Genomic DNA, 21,466 nt, shown 5'->3' with positions numbered 1-21,466 from the left:
CAGCTTGAAAGGCAGGACGCTGATCTTGCTGTCCTGGCTGGGGCTCAAACGAAGAGCTTCCCCGTTAATGAGAAGGACGCGGGGAGCGGTGGGGTCGGGAAGTGCTTTGTGCAGCCCATACGGACACTTGGCATGTCAGGATCTACCGGGGGTTAATCAAAGGCCTGTGAAAGCGCAGCAAGAAACCTGCCAGTCACCATACTAACTGCCGTCCCGAGGAAATTAAAAATCACGCGCCATATGCTGCCCGGCATGGGGTATCGCGGGCAGTGTCTGCATCTGCCCCACTGGCCCTGGTGTGGGGGGTTCAGCACCCCGCAATAACTCGCCTCCTTCCCATCACAGAGCGAGAAGGATAGTGATGGGGAAATAAGGGGAACCGAGGGGAAGGATGACACATGTTCAGCCCAACCCAGTGGCAGAGCAGCCGGAGAGACGGAGCCAATAGCTGCTTTTCATGCTCAGTGAGTCCGTCCACCTCCACCCCCCTCGAGTCCTTAAGTTGCAGCTTTTAACTACCTCGGTGTTCAAAGAGAACATGATGCTCAGCGTGAACAGAAGGAAGAGCCTGCTGACAGGTAGCCAGCATGGACACTGATCCCGGCAGGGCTGGCTGCTGAGAAAGGTACGTGCCTTCCAGGGCAGGGATCCCAGAGCAATCACATTTGGGATGCAAACTCCGAGCAGACTTTGAATTTTCCAGCAGGGGGAAGATGGAAATCTGGCTCCCTCAAAATGATTCATCCCCCCCCTTCCCACCATTGCTGCATCCTCTCCCCATCCCTCCCAGCACCGCACGCTTTGCTGCAGTCTCTCCATCTGGGTGTTTTAATGTTGGGCGTCTCAGTGTTCCCACGGGTGCTGGAGTTTGGAGCGGAGGCTGAGCAAGAACTGGGGACAGCGGGTGGGGTGATGGACCCGGGGCACTGGGTCCCAGAGGCTGAGCAGGGATTGTGGTGGGTAAGACCCATCCTTGGGGAGCTGGGCTCTGCCCTGCTCAGCACGTGGATGCTCGGGTGCAACCAGGGTGCTCACCCAAATGGGTGCCCTTCCCCCAACAGGCGCCTGGTACTCCCAGGAGGGTGGAAGGAAGGGGATGGAGGGGAGGCAGTGAAGTGGGGACATAGGCAGAGTTGGGGTGCCCCCTTCCAGGGCTTTATGCTCAAAGAGGACTCCAAGCCAGCACTGTGATCATGTCACCTAATGTCCCTGTCCTGACCAGGTAGCGGTTTGGGGAGAGAGGAGAAGAGAGGCCTGACTGAAGGATGCCTCTTGGATGTACTATTGCTGGTCCTGCGAGCCCGAGCTGCTGTTTGCTGTGTTGGGGAGACCTTCTCCTTTTGTCTGGGGGGGTACCTGACCTGCTGCTTGGCTACTGCAGCTGATGTGTCCCCAACAAACATTTGGTGGCACCTTTCTGGGGAGGCAGAGTGAGATGGAGGTGACACTGATGTGGCAAAATCCCTTGTCTGGCGATAGAAGAAAGTGACCCCTTTCTCATTGCTGTGTGGGAGGTGTTGAGGGCTTGCTGCCCCCAGGATTTCAGTGTAATTTCACCTCATATTTATAAACATGGAGCCATTTTCTCAGGCACATCAAGGAGAATTAAAAAGGGGGAGTTGCGGGGATCCCCCAACCAGGGCCAGCAGAACCTGGGTAGAGTGAAAGAACTTTTGTGGTCTTGAGAAGAAGAAAGCAGGTGGCCCGTGTGTCAGATGAACTCGGTTTTGGTCTGTCCCATCCTGGGGCCAGGTGCAGGGCCAGGTGCTGGGACCGGGGCTGCTCTCAGCCACCGCCTCTGTTTTCCTGTTCCACCCTCCCCGGTACTGGTTCCTGTGGCTGTACTGGGATAAACATCATCTAACAAACCTTTACTGGAGATGATGCCATCAGGTGGCGCTTGGGAATCGGCAGCGTCGCTGTGGGAGTCCAGACAGCAAATACTTGTTGCTGCGCAGGGAAGCGGGGCAAACGTGGCACCCAGAGCCACTGGCCACCAAGCCCACACTGCTTGCCCTGCCCAGGGCTGGGAGGTGACGCGGAAAGGGAGCAAAGACTTTGTGCTGGCGCTGGGAGGGATGTGCAGAGCAACCGTGGCTGCGGAGAAGGGAGGAGAAGTGTGAAAAGCTTTTTTTTCTCAGCTCAGGCACCAAAAAGCATGATTTTAATTATAGACTTTCTTCAGATTTCGGCTTGTCTTGCATGTAGCTTCTGCCCTGTGACCTCCTTGGCAGGTTCTGCTTGCACAAGCGGCCCCATGCACGTGGTGTGACTCTGGTCTCTGAAGGGAGAAGCTTCTGTGAAGTCTGGAGAACTTTTGTAGGCTTGGAGACACGTTTTCTGGTCAGCCAGATGCAGAACAGAATGTACAGAAACCTTTAGTCTTGATAAACATGCTGCTCCTGGAGAAGGGAAAGTGTATAGTCCTGCATCTGGGCAGGAACAACCCCAGGTTCCAGTATAGGTTGGGAAATTACATATTAGAGAGCAGCGTAGGGGAAAGGGACCTGGGGGTCCTGGTAGACAACAGGATGACCATGAGCCAGCACTGGGCCCTTGTGGCCAGGAAGGCCAATGGCATCCTGGGGTGCATTACAAGGGGAGTGGTTAGTAGACTGAGAGAGGTCCTCCTTCCCCTCTACTCCGCCCTGGTGAGACCACATCTGGAATATTGTGTCCAGTTCTGGGCCCCTCAGTTCCAGCAGGACAGGGAACTGCTGGAGACAGTCCAGCGTAGGGCAACGAAGATGATTAAGAGAGTGGAGCATCTCCCTTATGAAGAAAGGCTGAGGGAGCTGGGGCTCTTTAGTTTGGAGAAGAGGAGACTGAGGGGTGACCTCATTAATGTTTATAAATATATAAAGGGTGAGTGCCACGAGGATGGAGCCAGGCTCTTCTCGGTGGCAAACAATGATAGGACAAGGGGTAATGGGATCAAGCTGGAACACAAGAAGTTCCACTTAAATTTGAGAAGAAACTTCTTCTCAGTGAGGGTGGCAGAGCCTGGCCCAGGCTGCCCAGGGAGGTTGTGGAGTCTCCTTCTCTGCAGACATTCAAAACCCGCCTGGACATGTTCCTGTGCGACCTCACTTAGGCATTCCTGCTCCAGCAGAGGGATTGGACTAGATGATCTTTTGAGGTCACTTCCAATCCCAAACATACTGTGATACTGTGATACTGTGAAGGGGCTGCCCCAACCCTGTAACGCGCGGAACTAAACCTGCGGCTGGGCCGATCCAAACCATTCCAACAGCCAGAGCAGAGCTGGGCTTGGGCAACCACCCCTCCCAGGGCACCCATGATGGTCCCCATGAGGGGCTGTGTCCCTTGCAAAGCCCCCCAGGCCTGGCTGGGCTGTGGGAGCAGACAGCAAGGTGCAGATTTACACCCTGTCCCACGTGCCACCTCCCTGCACCACAGGGGAGAATCAGCCCCGGTGCTTGGGGACAGCGGCTGGGTGACAACCAGGCCACATTCCAGGCTGGCTTTCTCTGCAGGGTGCTGCTCACCCTGTTCTGGGTCACGCAGGGTTTGTCACCCTCCAGGGCAGACACAGCCCGGAGCACAGCACAGCCCTCCTACCCTCAAGAATAACTGTGACTTCAAAGTCAAGGCATGCTTGAGAGGACAAAGAGAAGCATTGTAGCTCATAATGCTTTGGGACATTATTAGGTACGTTTTCCTTCATCCACTACTTAGTTTTTCTTCTAGGTGTACTTTGTAATATTCGCACAGACAAAGTTTTGATTCAGATAAGTTAAATCCTAGTTGGATACTATCACTTTATGGGAAACTCAAAAGTTTCATTGCCTTGTTATTTGTTTAGTTACTGATGACTCAAATGAGCTTTCATTTGGTGTGTGTTCTGGTATGCTACCATGCAGCATAAAGAAACCTTGGATCTAATCTACTAATAATCAGGACCACCTAAATGTCAACCTATAGGCATGTGTTTATCAACTAAAAAAACCCAAGACATTAATTTCTGTGGCATGTGGCAGTAAAAGTATGGAGGGAGGCAAACAAAGAGGGATCAGAGGTGCTGAGTTAAGTGGTAAATGGGAACTTTATTTATATAACCTAAGATAAATATACTATATTTCAAAGCAATAATTCATGACTGAAGGTTCACTGATTATTTGGAAGTTAGACAGAACAAAGCAAGAAGCTTTATTTGAAGGTGTCTTAGAAGACCAAGCTTGGGATGTTTTCGGAGATCCCAAATGCAACAGCATTTGTACAGCCTAGCTTAAGTGCAGACAGACAGAAGCTGAGGAAGAAAAGAGCTGCTCAGACTGAAGTAAGCACATCCACATGGGGGTTTGTATCCACTAAACCAGATCCAACGCAACTTCCACTTGGAGGCGCGAAAAATCGCAGGCACAGTCCCAGCTCAGAGGCTGGATGAGACAGCAGGGACCTGAGAGACTTCCCAGCGCCTTTTGGTAATCTCGGTGTGGTGCTAAACACGGGGCAAAGCCGCCTGGCTCGGGCAGGGCTGGTTGTGTCACCAGGCAGCGCGTCCCACGGGTGCCAGGCGGCTGGTGGCATCGCCCGGGCTCTCCGTGGAGCGCGAGGTTCCCAGCAGCGGCCCCGGTTCCAGTGCGAGGGAGCACGTCCCCTGTTAATCAGCATTTAATTAAAGGACATGCTGACATTTGGAAATCAGAAACAACTCTCCTGTGTGGGCTGCCTTCTCTCTGCTGCTCGCCTCTTCTCTGATTCACTCCCTGACATTTTGCCAGATTAGGATGTGACTCTCTCTCTCACTCCTTCTTTAGAAAATTAAATTGAAAAGGAGATGCAAAGCCACTGCTGCTCCCGAAGGAGACGTTGTAAGGGATGGGATTTCACTGGGGAAAACTCCCACTATTACCGGTGCTACTTTGGTGTCCTACAAAGACGCTGCCTGCAGGACAGGTTTTTGTGGGGCAGACCCGCAGGGATGCTGAGGCATGGGGTGCTCACCCACCCCGTGTCACCCCCCGCAGCAGTGTCCCCTGTCCCGGGGTCCCTTTCCTGCCCTGGGGATGGGAATGGGGGGTATGATCCCTCTCCCCATCCCTCACCCTTCGCATTCCCCGAGCCGTAGCACAGCAACATCCCGCCCGCGCCGAGGTGCCCCCCGCCTCCCGCACCTTCTGCTGCTCTTGAAACGGGGCCAGCGATTCTGTTTATCTGTTAGCCCATGCCAGAGCTGGTAAAACGCAAACAGCACTGAGGGATGGGGGAGGAGGAGGGGTAGTGGGGGGGAACCCTCACCGTTCGCTTCCCCTTGGCTGCTCATTTCAACCTTCTTTCAAGCAGAAATTACTCACATTAATCAAGAGTGAGAATGTGTTTGCAGCCCTGCAGATTTGGCAGCGCGGAATCAAATTCCATCAGTAACAGCAGGAGGACGGGAGCCTGTATCTCTGCTGTGCGCTGCCTAATAGAGCCATTGCCAGAGGAAATTGGATCTGAGAGCTCCCCTAAATTAATCTACCCTTTAAGAAAAAAATGCCAGGAGATCTACATGACAAATGAGCGTTTGCAATGAAAACCGATGCAAACAGAGCATCGGATCAGGATGGATCTGCCCCTTGGCCAACATCTGCATGGGAAGAGGCACAACCCCAAAGAGTGTGGGGCCCATTCTGGCCAGGGCATGGGGTGGGCAGAGGAGCCCCGAGGGCTAATTTGGGCCACAAGAGCTGTTGGGACAAGGGGATAGGTGTGAAACAATCGCTGCCACTCGGCTGCTGCAACAACCTGCAGGCAGGAGAGGGGCAGAGGCACTGAGCTGCCTCCATCCCCTGCCTGCAAACACAACCGTGGCTGCAGAATCCCCACAAGACGGAGCTGGGGCAGGAGCTGCCGTGGGGCAGTACCGGGTGCTGCCGTGTCTCTCCTGCCATCATCACGCTGGGGCAGGTGGAGGCTCCCGGGCTTCTGGCTGGCGCCGCGGAGCCGGGGCGCAGGTGCCGCAGCTCGCTCTGCTCTAATAGAGCTGCTGCTGCTCCAAGGTGATTGCTACTTTATTGGCTTATTTTTAGCGACGCAGCCGGGCTGAGAGGAAGATGGATGAGGCTTGTCTTGGGTGAGACTTTTGTTTGCAGTATGAACCAGGGCATGGGGCGAATGCTTTGTAAACTGCCTTGAAAAGAGCCCGGGTGAAGCTCCCCAGTGCAGAGCAGTGAGTTCCTCAGGCTCCTGCCCCAGGAAGGGTCCGTAGGGTGGGCACGGACCGGGCTGTGCCAGGGATGAGTTGGTGCAGGATACCTGCTACAGGGCACTTACCTTCACCGAGTTTGCTTGCAGCATCCCCCAGGACAATCCAAACAGGCGCTCAGGGTCTTGTCTGCCCTGAGGGTCCCGCATCCCAGGGGCTGGTGTTTCTCGGAACAATCGGACAGCGGGAATGGGAAGGGCTGATCCCTGCAGCCAGTCCAGGCAGCGCTGGTCGGGTGAACCCCACTGCATTTCACACTGTGTGTCCCCTGCTCCTCTCCATCATTTTTCAACCGTGGACAATTGAAAAGCCTTGACGTGTTTACTCTCAGCAGCACCTGGTGATTGAATCTTGCCCTTTATTTCCTGGGTTTATTAGCTCCCTGCTCCTGTATGTGTGGACTGAGCAAGGCCAGGTGGTGATGAGACAAAGAGTGTTTCAAGTGCTGCCTCGGGATTACTGGGAGTTTGCAGCAGGGAAAAGCTGGGCTGGGTGCATTGGGCACAAGGGAGGCGCTGGGTGCTGAGCAGCTTGGCCAGGCTGGTCCAAAGTGCCTTGAGGAGCCAGGCAATGCCCATAGCACAACACTTTGGAGGAACATCCCTGCTCGGTGCACGGGCTCTAGGACACTGCGTGTGAGTCACGTTTGCAATCTAAGTGGGGTTGTGTGTTTGCAATTGGGCAAATAAGGCTTTCCATGGTGATTTTTCTCCCTGAATAGATGCACTTATGTAGGATTTTGTTGCAGGAGGTCTGTTCAGTTGTCTACAGAAAATAAGCAGCCAGGTCTGAGGATGTTACAACAAGGGGAAAGTAAAATACCTGGGCAGCCAGATAAGAAAGAGTGTGAACTTGTTTTAAGATTCATCCAGCATGTGTAGACAGTGTGTGGAAATAATTGTGTGCCTCTGTCTCTTCGCACCATGGGGACCTGTGCTGCCCGGGCAGCAGAGCCTGGTTGTGTGCCACACATGTGTGCCACACAACCCAGTGCGACACACAACCCCATGCAACACACAACCCGGTGTGACACACAACCCGGTGTGACACACAACCCCATGTGACACACTACCTGGTGTGACACACAACCCCATGCGACACACAACCTGGTGTGCCACACAACCCCATGCGACACACAACCCCATGCGACACACAACCCGGTGTGACACACAACCCCATGTGACACACTACCTGGTGTGACACACAACACCATGTGACACACTACCCGGTGTGACACACAACCCGGTGTGACACACAACCCCATGCGACACACTATCTGGTGTGCCACACAACCCAGTGCGACACACAACCCCATGTGACACACAACCCGGTGTGACACACAACCCGGTGTGCCACGCAACCCCATGCGACGCACAACCCCATGCGACACACAACCTGGTATGACACACAACCCCATGCGACACACAACCTGGTGTGACACACAACCCCATGTGACACACTACCCGGTGTGACACACAACCCCATGTGACACACAACCCAGTGTGCCCCACAACCCAGTGTGCCACACAACCCCATGCGACACACAACTCGGTGTGACACACTACCCGGTGTGACACACAACCCCATGCAACACACAACCCGGTGTGCCACACAACCTGGTGTGCCACACAACCCGGTGTGCCACACAACCTGGTGTGCCCGGCGCCTGCCCCGGCTGCTACCAGCACGGTGGGAGCTGCGGCCAGCGCAGCCGTGGGGAATATTGATTAGTTTTCTGGTGGAACCTGACAGAGCCTATTCTGGTGATGTAATGAAGACGGATGATCCCGTCCCCTCACCACAGTGCTTTGGGGAAGGGCAAAATGATTCTCTGCCTCCTGGAGGGATGCTCCGCGGTCCTCCATGCCTCGCTCCTGTACCTTGTCTAATTTCCACCTTGCCCGCTGTTTATTTTTCTGTGTTTTTTCTGCTTTCCTTCCTTCTGGCTCTCTGCCTCCCCTTGTCCATCCCAGCGGTCACAGGCAGGTGGATGTGATGCTTGTGCCTGGTCCAGACCATTTGCGGTGCGGAGCTCGCCGCTGGGACGAGCTGGGAGAGGACTGGCTGCAGATCTGGGCTGCCCGTGGTGGAAAGTTCTCCTGTTGGGGCTCACACAGCCACAGCCGTGATCCAGCATCACGCCACAGCTCATCTCTCCCTCCTCCTCTGCCGTCGGCCCCTGTTTCTTGTTCGGCACCTCTTGCCTTTGCTTCCCCCCTGAGTTCCCACCTCCATGTGCGTCTCCTCCTCGGGGCTGCTGCTTTTCCCTCCGTTGACCAGCAGTTGTGAATCCATCTTTACGGTAACACCCGGCTCAAGCATTCACATGCCAGAAGGCAGTTATGTACAGCCATAAAAATGATTTAAAATTTGCCAGGGCTTTAAAAGGAGATAAAAAAAAAAAAAAAGAAAGCTAATATATTATCGGGTCTTTATTTCTCTTGTAGCTTTAACTCTTTAGGATTCGTGTTTTCAGGCTTTTCTCAACAAGTAACACAGTTGGAAACACTAAAGCACTTTTATATAAGAGCTGAGAATCCTCCAGAATCTCAGGTCTGCAGGAAGGAAACAAAATACCAACCGCTGTAACGCAGGAGGAACAATCTCCAGAGCTGCCGCCCATCCACAAAGCAACCATCTCCTACTGCATCCTCAGAAACTTAACGAGCCTCATTGAACCTTCCATCAGCTCCAAACCCCATCGCTTCACAGACCTGAGGTTCAGTGGTATCTGTCCCCACAGGGGGATGATGCCCAGGGGCCCCCGCGCTTCCACCTGAGGCAAAACCCAGTCCTGGAGGGAGGATTTCCAGGGATGCAGAGCCCTGCGGATTAAGTGCAGCTTCTGGTTTAAAACTTTGAGCCTGTTTTGGGGTAGGATCCATGGCGTTGCCCTCAATGCCCCACGCACCGTCCAGCCAAGTTCTTTGAGGTGATAAATGAATTCCTGTAAAACCAAGGAGGAAATGGTCCTGTAGCAAACACGTGGTGCATTTCCAGCCTCGTGAGTCCCCTTGGATATTCACGGCAGAGTAATTACTCTTTTTCTCAGCTAAGGGAACTAATTTCACAAATGGTGCAACTCCACCGCGAGCAGAGAGCTGACCACAGCGCTGCGGGGGAGAGAAAATCACAGTCCTTCTGATTTTGAAGAAAATACATCCAAAAATAAGGCCCTGCAGGTACGTGCCTGGCTCTTCCCGGATGCAAACTTGCTATGAACACAACGATGAACCTTTTGGTGGTCTGCAGTCCTTGCACCAGCCCTCTGCCAGCTTTTGGGGTGACTTCTGGGGAAAAGCTTTGGAGGGCTGATGTGGGGCAAACCCCAAAGGTTTGCAGCTGCGTTTTCCTCCTGCTCCCAGCTCACGACTTCAGCCGAACATCTGGCAAAGTTGCGCACCGCGGGCAAAGCGACCATCGCTGCTTATGGCAGGCCGGGCTGACAGTTCCTGTGAGATCAACCCCGCGAGCATCATTTCTCGCTGATAGCTCGCTCACAAAGGCAAGAAATGGAAGCAAATCTTACATGACACATTTATTTTTGTCATCTATTTATTAGCTCAGAGCAAAAGTCCTGCTGCGCTGCATTGTGGGGATTATGCAAATGAGGGACATCAAGACAATTAAAAAGAAGCCCAAGTGAGCACAATGTCAGAGCCGAGCAGATGCTGAGGGATGGTGCAGCAGCCCCGTGCCCAGATCCAACGTGTCACCCTGTCCAGATGCTCCTGCTCCTCCTCCGGCTTGTGCAGGCAACCCAGCCGAGCAGGTCGTTAGGCCCATCAGTTAACGAGCTGCCTAACACATCTCCCAGAGTTCTGGCCTCCCATGGGGCTTCATCTGCTGCCCCGTCCATCTTCAGGGGGAGGATGCACAGACTGGACCCGCTGCATCTTCATCCCATTGGGGGCACTCACTGCTCACGCCAAAATTGATGGTTAGGCCAATCACAGGGAGAATTTGGATTTAGAGAGGTGCTGAGGAGCTACCCACAAGGCACAGAGCAGGGAAGGTCTTTTTCGCCCTGCCAGGGACCTTTGGGGTCCCCACGGACGGCAGCCCAGTGCCCGGTGTCCTGGCACAAGGGGACCCGGTGTGGGGCGAGGTGATGCCAAGCTCATGTTCGGAGGATCTGTCTCACGCCATGGGGCTGAAGCCTGGCTAAATCCCCACCAAATCCCCCTTTGTTGCAGCACCAGCTCAGGATTTACGAGAGCTAAAGTGGATGGATAGCAATGAGTAGAGAAAATTTTAAAAAGGTCCCGAATCTGACTTTTCTTTGCTTCTGCAAATCCCAGAGGACTCGGGATGTGTGTTTGGGGATCTGGTCCTGTCTGCAGCCCTCTATTTTGAGACAGAGGTGAAGGGAGAGCTTAAGGCAGCTGAAGTGCATGTCGATAGCTGCATCCAAGCGCAGCTCCTGCCTTGGTAGCTCCAAAAAGTGGAAAACCACTCTTTCCCAAAAGCCTGAGGAAGAGCACAGGCAGGCTGGAGCTCTGAGACATGAGAAGATGCAGGGAACAGTCGGGGAAACACGCTTCCATCCTCGCTCCCCTAATTGCGCTCATTAGGGAAGGAATGCTGCCTCTGATTTCGAGCTATACCAGCTATTTTTAATTTCCCTGCCTGCTGAAAGCACACACCGGAGCACTTGGGTTTGGTTTGTTGGTTTGGTTGGTTTTTTTCATGGAAACTGGTATTTCTCCTCCCAGGTCAGAAGCTCTTTTGTGTCTGCCTGGCTGGGAGACGGGGCTGGGGACAAAGCAGGAGGGACAAAACCAGAGAGAAAAGCGAGATGGGGAGAACCAGCAACCCCAGCCGGGGTGGGGGATACGCGGGGGCTGCACCCCGGGGGTACCGAGCATTGGTGGCGGGGAACGCGGGGTTAGCGGCGGGGATGCAGACGCGTGCGCGGCGCCGAGACCCAACGGCGAGAACGCGAGAGACGGGAGATAATTTATGCATTAACCTCAGATTGGGGTTGCGGGCGGCCGTCCCCAGCCGGCGTGGGAGGGACGGTGGCCTCTCCCCATCGCTCTTCCACCCGCCTCCTCCCACCCCGCCGCCACACACAGCCACACAATCCCCTTACAATTAGGAAGACACCTATTCAGCCCCGCTCCGGCATCGCTGGGCTTTTGTTCCTTCTCTTCTCTGCTGGCAAAGGCTCTTCTTCCCCTCCGCACGGCTGCGCGCGGCGCTCGGCGCTTCGTTAAGTTGCTTTTCATCATCTCCAGCGAAGAATCGCAGTCCCGCCGGAGTCCCGCAGAACATAACAAAAAAGGAGGGGGGAAAAAAAGAAGTAAGACAGCATTTTTCTCTTTCTTTCTTTGTCTGAAGTCTGGCCGGGAGGAGTTGTGTGTGTGTGCGTGCGAGGCGGCGAAGAGCAGCGGGTGTTCGGGCCGGGGGTGCGATGGGCATCGGGAGGGAGCCCACGCCAACCACACGCAGACACCTGCACCCGTCAGCCCATGGTACCTGCACCGCCGCCCCCGGGACCGCGACGCTGCGGGCGGCCAGAAGCAATTCAGCTCTTCATTGTGCGTGTAGAAAATGTGGTTGTGTGCGTGTGTGTGAATAGATGTATTTACAGCTGTTCACGCTGGGTCGTAGCTAATGCATGGCATTTGCTTGCAGTGGTTATATTCTTGGTGATAGATACGTGATTAGCTGAAAATAATTTGCTGGGGTTTGGGTGAGGGTAATCAGCAAAGAGTCAAAATTCATCAATATATGAATATTTGTGAAGATGTACATATATATATTTGCGTGTATTCACACGACTTATGTTGGCACACAATTACATGCAACACATTTTAACATACTTGTCAGCTAAATTACACATAAGCTCTTTAACTGTTGGATTGCAGTGCGAAGGGTGCACTTGTGTGAGTGTTCCTGCCTGTGAATATAAGTTTGTGTACATAGGTGATAAGTTTTCTGTCTTACTTGGGTACCACCCATGTGAAGAGAGGGGCTGCTGTAGGACTGGGTCTGCCTGTGTGCGTGCAAACACTTTCGCATTGTTTGCAATGTGTATAAAACCCGGGCATCAGCCCCCGATCGCAGGCAAAGACAAACTCCACCTGGTGCAAAAGTCCGTGTTTCTTTCAGATGAGTGTGATTGAAGGGCGAAGAGCAGGTTTGTTAGTGCTTGTGCCTTGCTGAATAGCTCTGAATTCTGTACGAAACCCGTGTGCTGGGCAGAGCTGGGTGTGCAATCCTTCCTCTGGCTGTAAACTTGCACCTCCAGCCCCAGCGCTGCGATTCGGGAGCCTCTCTGGGTTCTCTCTGATGAGCTAATCCCCAGCACGGCTCCGGGAAGCGGTGCGTGTATTAACCTGAACGGTGATGGCAGGGAGGGGAAAGGAAATTCATTACTCCAAGATAAGAACTGCCTTGATTTCGGTGTCATTATTTCAGACATGCTGGGCTACAGGAACCAAAGGGACTTTGGCGATGGGGTTCTGAGGGCTGACAGGGTCTGGGGGGGCCAAAGAGTTCCCAAGGGCTTGTGCAGTGATTTGGGGACCGGCATACAGAAATGTGTGTGTGTGCGAGTGCCTGGGTGCACTTGTCTGTCTGGACTGTGACAGCCCATTAAAGAGAATAATAATGGTTTTCTGCTGGAAGCTTCAGCGAGAGCGAGGGGAGGGCGGCAGAACCCCCCTTGGAGGAATGGGCTGGTGGCGGCCGGAGGGACCCAAGGAATGTCCCCTCCTGGTGTTTGCAGACACCCGCGTGTTCCCAGGGAGTGGTGACAGACTTTCAGCCAGGGGGCTGGGGGCACCAGGGCTGGGACGGCCCCAGGCAGGGAGAACAGGCTCAGGACACCTTCACACTGTGCTTTTGGGGCTCCCCGTGGGGTTCATCCCTCGGGTGGGAGCACTGGGACCCTGGTGCCCTGTCCAGCAGGGTGAGAAGTGGTGGAAAAATCTCCCAAGTGGAAAAAGAGACACTTTCCCCACCAGAATTTCTCCTCATGCTAATAGGTGTCACATTATGTCACGAGTCCCCGATGACTAGTCAGCAGAACGTGACAAATCGCTGGCAACAGTGAAGAACAGGGCCAGAAGCAGACGAAACACAAATATCTCACGTCTGCATCCCCTTGGACATGACACAGAGGGTGCATCCACGATGTTCCCCAAAACCCACCACCCAGCTGTGCAAAGCTGCCTCCACGGGGCCGCCGTCCCCTCCCCAGGGGCTGATCCGTGTGTTTCATTCCAGCCCCACGTTTCCCACTCGCAAGGTGCGTTGTCCTCAAGCTGCCGAGGACGGCAGGGGACAGGGGTCACCCCGCGCTTGGCTTTCATGAGATCTTCCTCCCAGGGCTGCCAGCTCAGTGTGACCAAGGGAGACACCCCACACAGCCCAAAGCAAGAGCAAACTTGACCTCTGGGTGCCCAGACGTGGCTCACCAAACCACAGGAAGATGTGAAGAGCTGTGGGAGGCTCATCCACCCTTCTGCCTTAGACACTCATGGGCACACAAGGGCAGCTCCCACCTGGGTAGAGCATCACCCCGTCCCCATTCCATCCCAGTCACCCCAGCTCTGGCTGATCCTCTCTAACCAGCAAAAGAGCACAGCATGGGACAATGGTGTGTGCAAAGGAGGTTGTGATTCCTCTTGTTTCTGCCGGTGCAAATCCCGGTACAAATCCCACTGTGCCAGCAAGGAAAAGGAGCCTCGGTGGGTTTGGGTGGTTAAACCCTCTTCAAACATGGCACGAAGCTGCGGTGTGAATTCCAGCTGGATGCTGGCGGCTGTCTCATCTTCTGTCCCGGGAGATGAGGATCCATGGCTTTATAGGAACTGTTTGAGCTTGTGGATGTGACGGTGAAGTTACATGCAAAGGGGATTTGGGGTCTGGTCCCAAAGGGGAGGGGAAGGGCACCTTAGTGGGTCTGCTCCCCCCAGCACCGCCTGTTGTCAGTGGGTTCAGCCCTGATTTATGATGGGGGGAGATGGGTTGACCTCTTTTCTTGCCAGGCTCATGACCAGGGTGATGTCCCTGAAGTCACTAGGGTCACCTGAGGCAGGTCTGAGCCCAGGGAAGTGGCTCCCCAGGGAGCTGAAGGGGCCACACTGATGTGGAGGTGATGGTTATCCTGCCTTCACTTTCTACCCCTGGACAAAGTGCTCCCACAGGACTCCTTCCTCTCCTTCCCCCTTTAATTCCCCCACTTCTTTGTTCCCTCTGCTCTAGTTGCTCCCCATCTCTGAACCGTCCTCTGCAGCCCGACCGTTTCCCTCTCTCTCCATTACCACGTTCAAGTTGCTGGAGGTTCCAGGGGAGCAGTGAGGGACCAGCAGCTTGGGCTGCATCCCCCCATATCCCCTGCATCCCCCCCCATATCCCTGCATTCCCCCATCACCTGCATCCCCCCATATCCCCTGCATCCCCCCATATCCTCTGCATCCTCCCCATATCCCTGCACTCCCCCATCACCTGCATCCCCCCATATCCTCTGCATCCCCCCATATCCTCTGCATCCCCCCCATATCCCCTGCATCGCCCCCATATCCCCACATCCCCCCATATCCCCTGCATCCCCCCATATCCCCTTCATCCCCCCCATATCCCCTTAATCTCTCCCCATCCCCTGCATCTCCCCCAACCCCTGCATCCCCCCCACCCCCTGCCTTGGCCAGACCATCGCTCATCAGCCCTCTCGCTCCTCCAGCAAATCCAGACTAATTCCCCCCCGGCTGCTGCAGCATCTCCTGCCTCGCAGCCCAGACTTAATTACAGCTGGGGCTGCAGGAGCTGAAATATCTGTGACCGGGAATGTGCTAAAAGGCCCGGGAGGATCTTGTTAGCAAGTGACTTACCTGGATTTCTGAGTTGTGTTTGTCCTCTCTTAATGGGCTGTGTGGCGAATTGATGGCTAGTGTGCAGGAACAGATCTGGGTCATTATCTCGTCCCTTCCCTCTCTGCCTCTCTCATCCCTCCACCTAGAAATAAAATAGACGGAGGAAACAGCAACACTTGATGGTGTGCAGGGGTTCGGGGTTCAGGATCATACGGGCTGTGACTGGGGACACACAAGTCCTGGGGTCCTGTGGCCAGACATGTCCCTCCTAGGGTCACTTAGTTCAGGTTCTCTGCTGAGGACTGATTTATTGGTTTGTAGAGCACAGAAGCGCTGAGAGGTCAAACCAAGATGAATTTATTCTGAGGTTTCATAGCAATCATCTAGGGCTGGAGAACATTTTGTTTTACTTGGAGGAAAACCTGTTACTACATTTCCAGTCTCCTAAAAGCCATAGTTTTGGTAAGGGGTGGAAGTGGTGCACTCTTCTGAATGGGAAAGCGAGAAGGAAAGGTTGCAACTTCACAGAGCTGGTTTTGTACCCAAAGCTGACTGCTACCAACTAACTGGATTTGCAAAGTGGGGGAAACACATCTCATGGGCTGCCAGGGTGTTGGGGAGAGGCCGCATGGGCAACCTCTGCTCTTCTGGAGAGACCCAGGCTGAGCAGCTTACGGGCACAAAGCAAAACGAAAAAGTAGCAAGATATCAAAAATATGTCTTTTCTCAGAACAAATCAGACCAGCTTTATTCTGCTATTTGAAAGGAGGGTGTGATCTGCAAAATAAGGACTATTTTGGCCCTTGCTGGTCCTGTGGATTTTCAGTGGCTGCCGGAGCATCCCGTGCTGGGCTCCTCTTCACGCAAAGCTGCGGCAGCTGCTGTGCCGAGCTGCGATGCTGTGATTGCCGGTGTTGCTGCAAGCGGGGATTTGGTGATCGCGTCTCTCCGGCGTGTTTTGCTAAGGGTGTTGTGGACACTGTGGTCTCATCGTCAGACCGTCCCCAGCCTTGGGGAGCGATGGGGAGGGGTCTGCGTGGCTTCCCCGAGCTCACCAGTAAGGATGCGCTGCCTGGGCTGGGATCTGCTCAGCCTGCCTGCCCCCCCTTTTTATTGCCTGTGAGAGCTGGGGGATTTATATGGCATTCTGGAAAGATTTGGCGTATATCTGTTTTGTTAAAGCAGTTATCAATACAAAATCAGGTGATGAGAAAGCTGATTAAAATCCATAAATAACCTCAGTATCCATAAATAACCTCAGTATTACCCCATGTACAAGTGATAGAGAGTGTGCACCTTTAGCTGTGGAGAGCGCCGATACAACAAATGCATTTGAGCCTCCTCTTCCCTAAATAGATGCTTCTATAAAGCCAAAAATTCCAATCATAATGACCTGGAGGACAAGGTAATGCACGCTGAAGGCTGGGAAATGACATTGTTACAATGACAAATATTCTCCAAATACCCAATTCATGATCCTGGGCGCCTTATAAATGTGATTAGTAGATCTAATCTTGCTGCGCTGGAGCCAGTTGTCAAGACAGCTTGAAAATGGATCGCTGCCCAACTCCAATTTCAACTGCTCCCCAAGTTCTAATAGTGTTTATAACTAAATAAGAGTTGGGTTCCACACACCCTGTCCTGAGGCACGAGCCAGCCTGTGGCTGGGGAGGGGGGAACTGCAGATGATCCCCTAAAAAATAAGGCTGATCGCACCTTTTTGGGTTGCAACTATTATGGACCTCCATGAAAAACAAAACCCTTTAGGTGTCCCCAGCTTGGTCGGCCTCTATTCTTCAGTATCTATCCATCCATCTGTCTTCTCTCCATCCATCCTTTCCGTGGCAGTTGTCAAGTGTGGATTATTTCTCAGGCTTTTGGGTAACTGGGATGGTTTCCCACCGGATTGTCACAGCATCCCAGTGCTCCCCCCGCGACTGGTAAAACCAGGTGAAGTCCCCGGTGCCCCTGGCTCCCTGGGGAGCATGTCAGGTAGCTTGCTGAAGGCAGCAAAGGACTTTTAAAGCATCACTCTGAGTGCTGTGAGTCTCTAGGGTGCGTTTGATGCCTTTACTCAGGATTTTCTGGGGGATCCCAGCAGAGATGTGGTTTCAGAGCAAGCTGGTGCTGCTCAAGCTTTGGCACTTTTGGGGCAGCCTGGCTGGGGCAGAGGCTGTGGGGACATTGTGAGAGTGTCCCCAGGCTCCTGCCCGCCTTCCCCATCGCCCCACCTGCCCAAAACAGCCCCCACCTTCTCCAAACCAGCACCTGGGACCAACAGCACGGGGGAGGCTTTGAGCGTATCCAAGATACGGCGGATTTGGGCACCCTGTCAAATGTTCTCATTGTCTGACCCTTGTCCAGACGCCAGTAAAACCCTTTGGGAAATTCCCCCTCCACCCAGCGCACCGGCTTTAATTACAGGAGAGGAATGCGAGGCGCAGAGCCCTGTTCCTCCCGCCTCTGCGCTCCAAAAGTTTGGGGTCTGGGAGGGTGATGAATTTGGGGGACACAGCGGGAAGGCAGAGGGGACACAGGGAAGGACGGCAGCGGTGTTGGGCACTGGGTGCCCCTGCTCAATGCTGGCAGGACGCTTCCCAAAGCCGGGGTGACGCGCGGGGGCTTGTCCCCCCCGTCCCGCTCTGGCAGCAGTACCCAAGCAGCAGGACATGAGTAATATCCATCCCACTGGGGGAGTTAGATCAAAGGCAGTGAAGTAGATACAAGAGGTTTCTGCTTCACAGACCAGAGAGGCTGCAGTTCAATAGCGCCTTTGTTACCGGCTCTGCGGAGCCGGGGATGGAGAAATACCTGACCCTCCGCTCCCCCCCTGCGCTCCCGGCCCCTCGGTGCACAGCCATTCCAAGTATGCGACCGTGCGGCGAGGCTCGGTGGGGACGTGGGGACGCTGGGGACAGCAGCAGGAGCAGCTGGCAAGGGAGGGGTTGAGGCTTCAAAAATCAGACCCCCCTGTAGCCTGTCGGGGCTCAGAGGTGGTTTGGGTGGCCGCCCCAGGCACCCGCTTCCCTGAGCATCCCTGCGGTACCCAGGTGCTGCTGGCACGGGGAGGAGATGATGGTGCGGGCGATGCCGTGGTGGTGCCGTCCCCCGGCCGGTGCCTGCTGGCGCGCTGCCCTTCCCGCCGAGAGGATGCGGTGCTGCCAAAGGTGAGCTCAGCCGCGCTCGGCCGGCAGCTCCGGGCTGGCCTGGGGTCCCTGTGGGGGGTGTGGGGCCGGTGGCTCGGGGACGGGCACGTGGCCTCGTGCTCCGATGCCGGGGAGAGCAGCCCTGAGTTGGGTGCAAGTGCCTTGGGAAGGGTTTGGGTACCAAAGCAGAGCCTTATTCTATGATTCTATATCCCAACCTGACCAATTCACCCCTCGTGTGATACACAGTGAAATTGGGGCTGTCTCCTTAGTGCGCTCGGGGCTGGGTTGGTGTGGAGCTGGGGGACAGGGACCCACATGGGGCTCTTGGTGTGCCCGCAGCACCCATGCGCACACACTGGGGTGTTCACCTGCACCCAGGGGGCAAATGATGCTCCTACAGCTGTTGCCCACAGAGCAAAAAGGGCCAGGAAAAGGGGGGCACATGGGGGCCCTTTATTCTTGCTGTTCTTATATGTGAGTTAAAAGAGGAAAGGCCTTGGGAAAACGCCAGTTCAGAGCTACCCGTGTGCTTCAGAAGTTTGGTTTGTAGGTGAAAGTCATGTTCACGGCTACTGCGAACTACAGGGTGCAAAATCCTTCCTACTTCCAAACCTGGCTGCTGTAGAGTTTTAAAAACATTGAATTTCCCAAGGATTCTTGCTAGGGCAACAAGAACGGGAGTTTCCTCGGCTCAAGAGCAGAACTGAGCTCATCAACTCCCAGCAATTAGCACTCGGCATCCCGGCGGGGAAGAGAATAAAAGCAGAAGCCAGCGCTTTTCCAGGGACAACCCGGCTAGTTCTGGTGCCACCGGAGGAGCTCTGTGGGTCTGGGAAGGTGCAGAGGCCTTTGCTAAAGCACAAGGTCTGTGTCCGGCTCTCAGAGGAGCTGCTGGAGCAGCTGCTCCCCATGAAACACATCACCTTATCCTGAGACGGAGTACGGAGATGGAAGCCCCCCCTGGAAAGGCAACGGGGGAATACAACAGTGGGGAATGGAGCGGGAGGTGGGTTTGCAGCCAGACCTTTCTTTAGCCCTTTGTCTCAGCCAACAAAGGCGGTTCTGTTGGATGCACCTCTTGCTGCCGAGCACCCAAGCATCAGCCAGGTGAGCTGCGGGGCCAGCGGGGCCCAGGGAAGGTTTTTGGTTCCCGGTTCTGCTGCTGAGCTACGCCGTGACCGTGTGAAGTCCCTCAGTGGCCTGAAGGGTCAGATTTTCAGCGTGGTACAGGACGGGGTCCAGCTGTACCCCAAGGCGAGCAGCTGCCCACCTTGCTTGCAAAAGGGATTTACCCTGCGAGCTCCTGGGCTGCTGAACAGCCAAGTGGTTCTGCATGGAAAGGGGATGCTTGATCTGCAGGTGTAAATTTGTGCTGCTCCATTTGCAACCAGAGCGACTATCTGGTTTATAACTCAAGATTTATCATGTTTAAAAGCAGCACAAAAAGAGATGACGGGGAATACCCGGCACTTACTGACTGAGATAAGGTGCAGCTGTGGCCAGGACACTGGCAGAGGGAAAATAAAGCATTTCATTGCCTGCTGCTCGGGCACACTGCCACTGATCCAGGCTCGGGCATGTCGTGTTCTAAGCATCACCTCTGCCGCAAGAAACTCTTGTTGAATGAGCGGTGGCTCATTCCAGCGTTTGGAGCAGAAAAGGCAGGGTGATGGGAGGGCTGCTTGGTTTTTTATTGTCCCCATCCTTTCCCTTTTTCCTTTTCTTTCCCCAAAGACTGCTGGCTTATCCTGGGTAAGCCCTCTGCTGTGGTTTATGGCTTTTTATTCCTATGTGATTGCTTTTCCTAACTCATGTAGGGCGAAAAGCCATGGGCTACACAGAGGAGGGACTCCACCTTCCAGGCACCTCTGCAAACCGCACGGACTCCTCATCCCTTTTTAATCGCTCATATTTATTTGGTAACAAATAACAAGTGAAAGGGGGCATTGAAGCTTTGCAGGCCCTCAGAGGTTTAGCAAGACGGATGGGGCAGGGGGTGGCGAGCAGAGGGGGAGACAAAGGGGGACGGGGATGGCGGGGGACATGGCTTTTCAAGCACCGTCGTCCCCATTCAGAGCTGAAAGGGCGCTCGGCAGCACCGGGTGCTGGCGAAAGGGGCGGCGAGGGCAGCGGGAGCGGCTTTTCTTTGGCGGGCAGCTTTTCTCACACGGTTCAAAGCATCCCCACCTGCAGCCCCGCTGAACAAAAGCACCAGGCGGAGACCAAGGACATTTCCAAGGGCCACGGCCACTGCCTTAACCGGGCACTGAAACGGCTGCCAGGTGATGGCTGGAGCCCTTTCTGTGGTTGTCGGGGTTGAGAAAAGCTCCGGCACCTCCAGCCCCATCTCCCCACCACGCTGGGCCCCTTCCAGGGATGCTGTAGGGCCGGTGGGTTGCACGGAGCCTGGAGCCACCTGGTTTGCACCAGGCAGGATCCGTCCCCGCGAGGCCACGGCCAGCGCAGTGCCATGAGGCTGTTGGAGGGGAGCACGTGGGAAGGACAGGTTTAATTAAACAGCGGGACTTGGCGAATTTGCACTTAGGAAATGTGCAAATGTGATGTCCGTGAGCACAGCAGCTTGGCAGAGCTGGGCTGGATGAGGTGGGAGAGGAGGAGGGTGCTGCAAACCCCATCACTGCAAACCCCAACGCTGCAAACCCCATCACTGCAAACCCCATTGCTGCAAACCCAATCACTGCAAACCCCAACGCTGCAAACCCCGTCTCTGAAAACCCCATCACTGCAAACCCCATCACTGCAAACCCCATCACTGCAAACCCCATCGCTGCAAACCCCATTGCTGCAAACCCCATCTCTGCAAACCCCATCACTGCAAACCCCATTGCTACAAACCCCATTGCTGCAAACCCCATCGCTACAAACCTCATCTCTGCAAACCCCATCTTTGCAAACTCCATCACTACAAAGCCCATCACTACAAACCCCTTCACTGAAAACCCCATCACTGAAAACCCTATCACTACAAACCCCATCACTGCAAACCCCATCACTACAAACCCTTTCACTGCAAACCCCATCTCTGCAAACCCCATCACTGAAAAACCCATCTCTGCAAACCCCAACGCTGTAAACCCCATCGCCACAAACCCCATCGCCACAAACCCCATCTCCGCAAACCCCATTGCCACAGATCCCACCACCGCAGACCCCACTGCCTCCATCATCACCCAAACAACGGTGCGGGGTTACAAACCACCCTCACCAAGCAGGAAACGAGCAATTTCTCTATTCTTTATTTTTTTTTTTCTCATTTCCTG

The 21,466-nt window shown here is 54.5% G+C and overlaps 1 protein-coding gene across 3 annotated transcripts in view; it reads left to right on the top strand.

Moving 5' to 3' along the window:
* Positions 1-487: 487 nt before the first annotated feature.
* The window catches only part of BLACAT1 (BLACAT1 overlapping LEMD1 locus), a 34,804-nt gene continuing 13,825 nt past the window's right edge, over positions 488-21,466 (top strand). Inside the window, exon 1 of one of the 3 annotated variants that reach the window (XR_010467520.1) lies at positions 488-625. The gene's annotated coding sequence lies outside the window, so the exon portion shown is untranslated. Of the gene's footprint in view, positions 626-11,116; positions 11,517-18,039; positions 18,204-21,466 lie in introns of those variants that run through there. The other 2 variants (XR_010467519.1, XM_021291433.2) reach the window with 2 other exon arrangements.

This window comes from Columba livia, chromosome 22 (assembly GCF_036013475.1).
Source record: "Columba livia isolate bColLiv1 breed racing homer chromosome 22, bColLiv1.pat.W.v2, whole genome shotgun sequence".
Lineage (NCBI taxonomy): Eukaryota > Metazoa > Chordata > Aves > Columbiformes > Columbidae > Columba > Columba livia.
The sequence above is the reverse complement of the archived record's forward strand: the minus strand, read 5'-3'. Positions and strand labels throughout refer to the sequence as shown.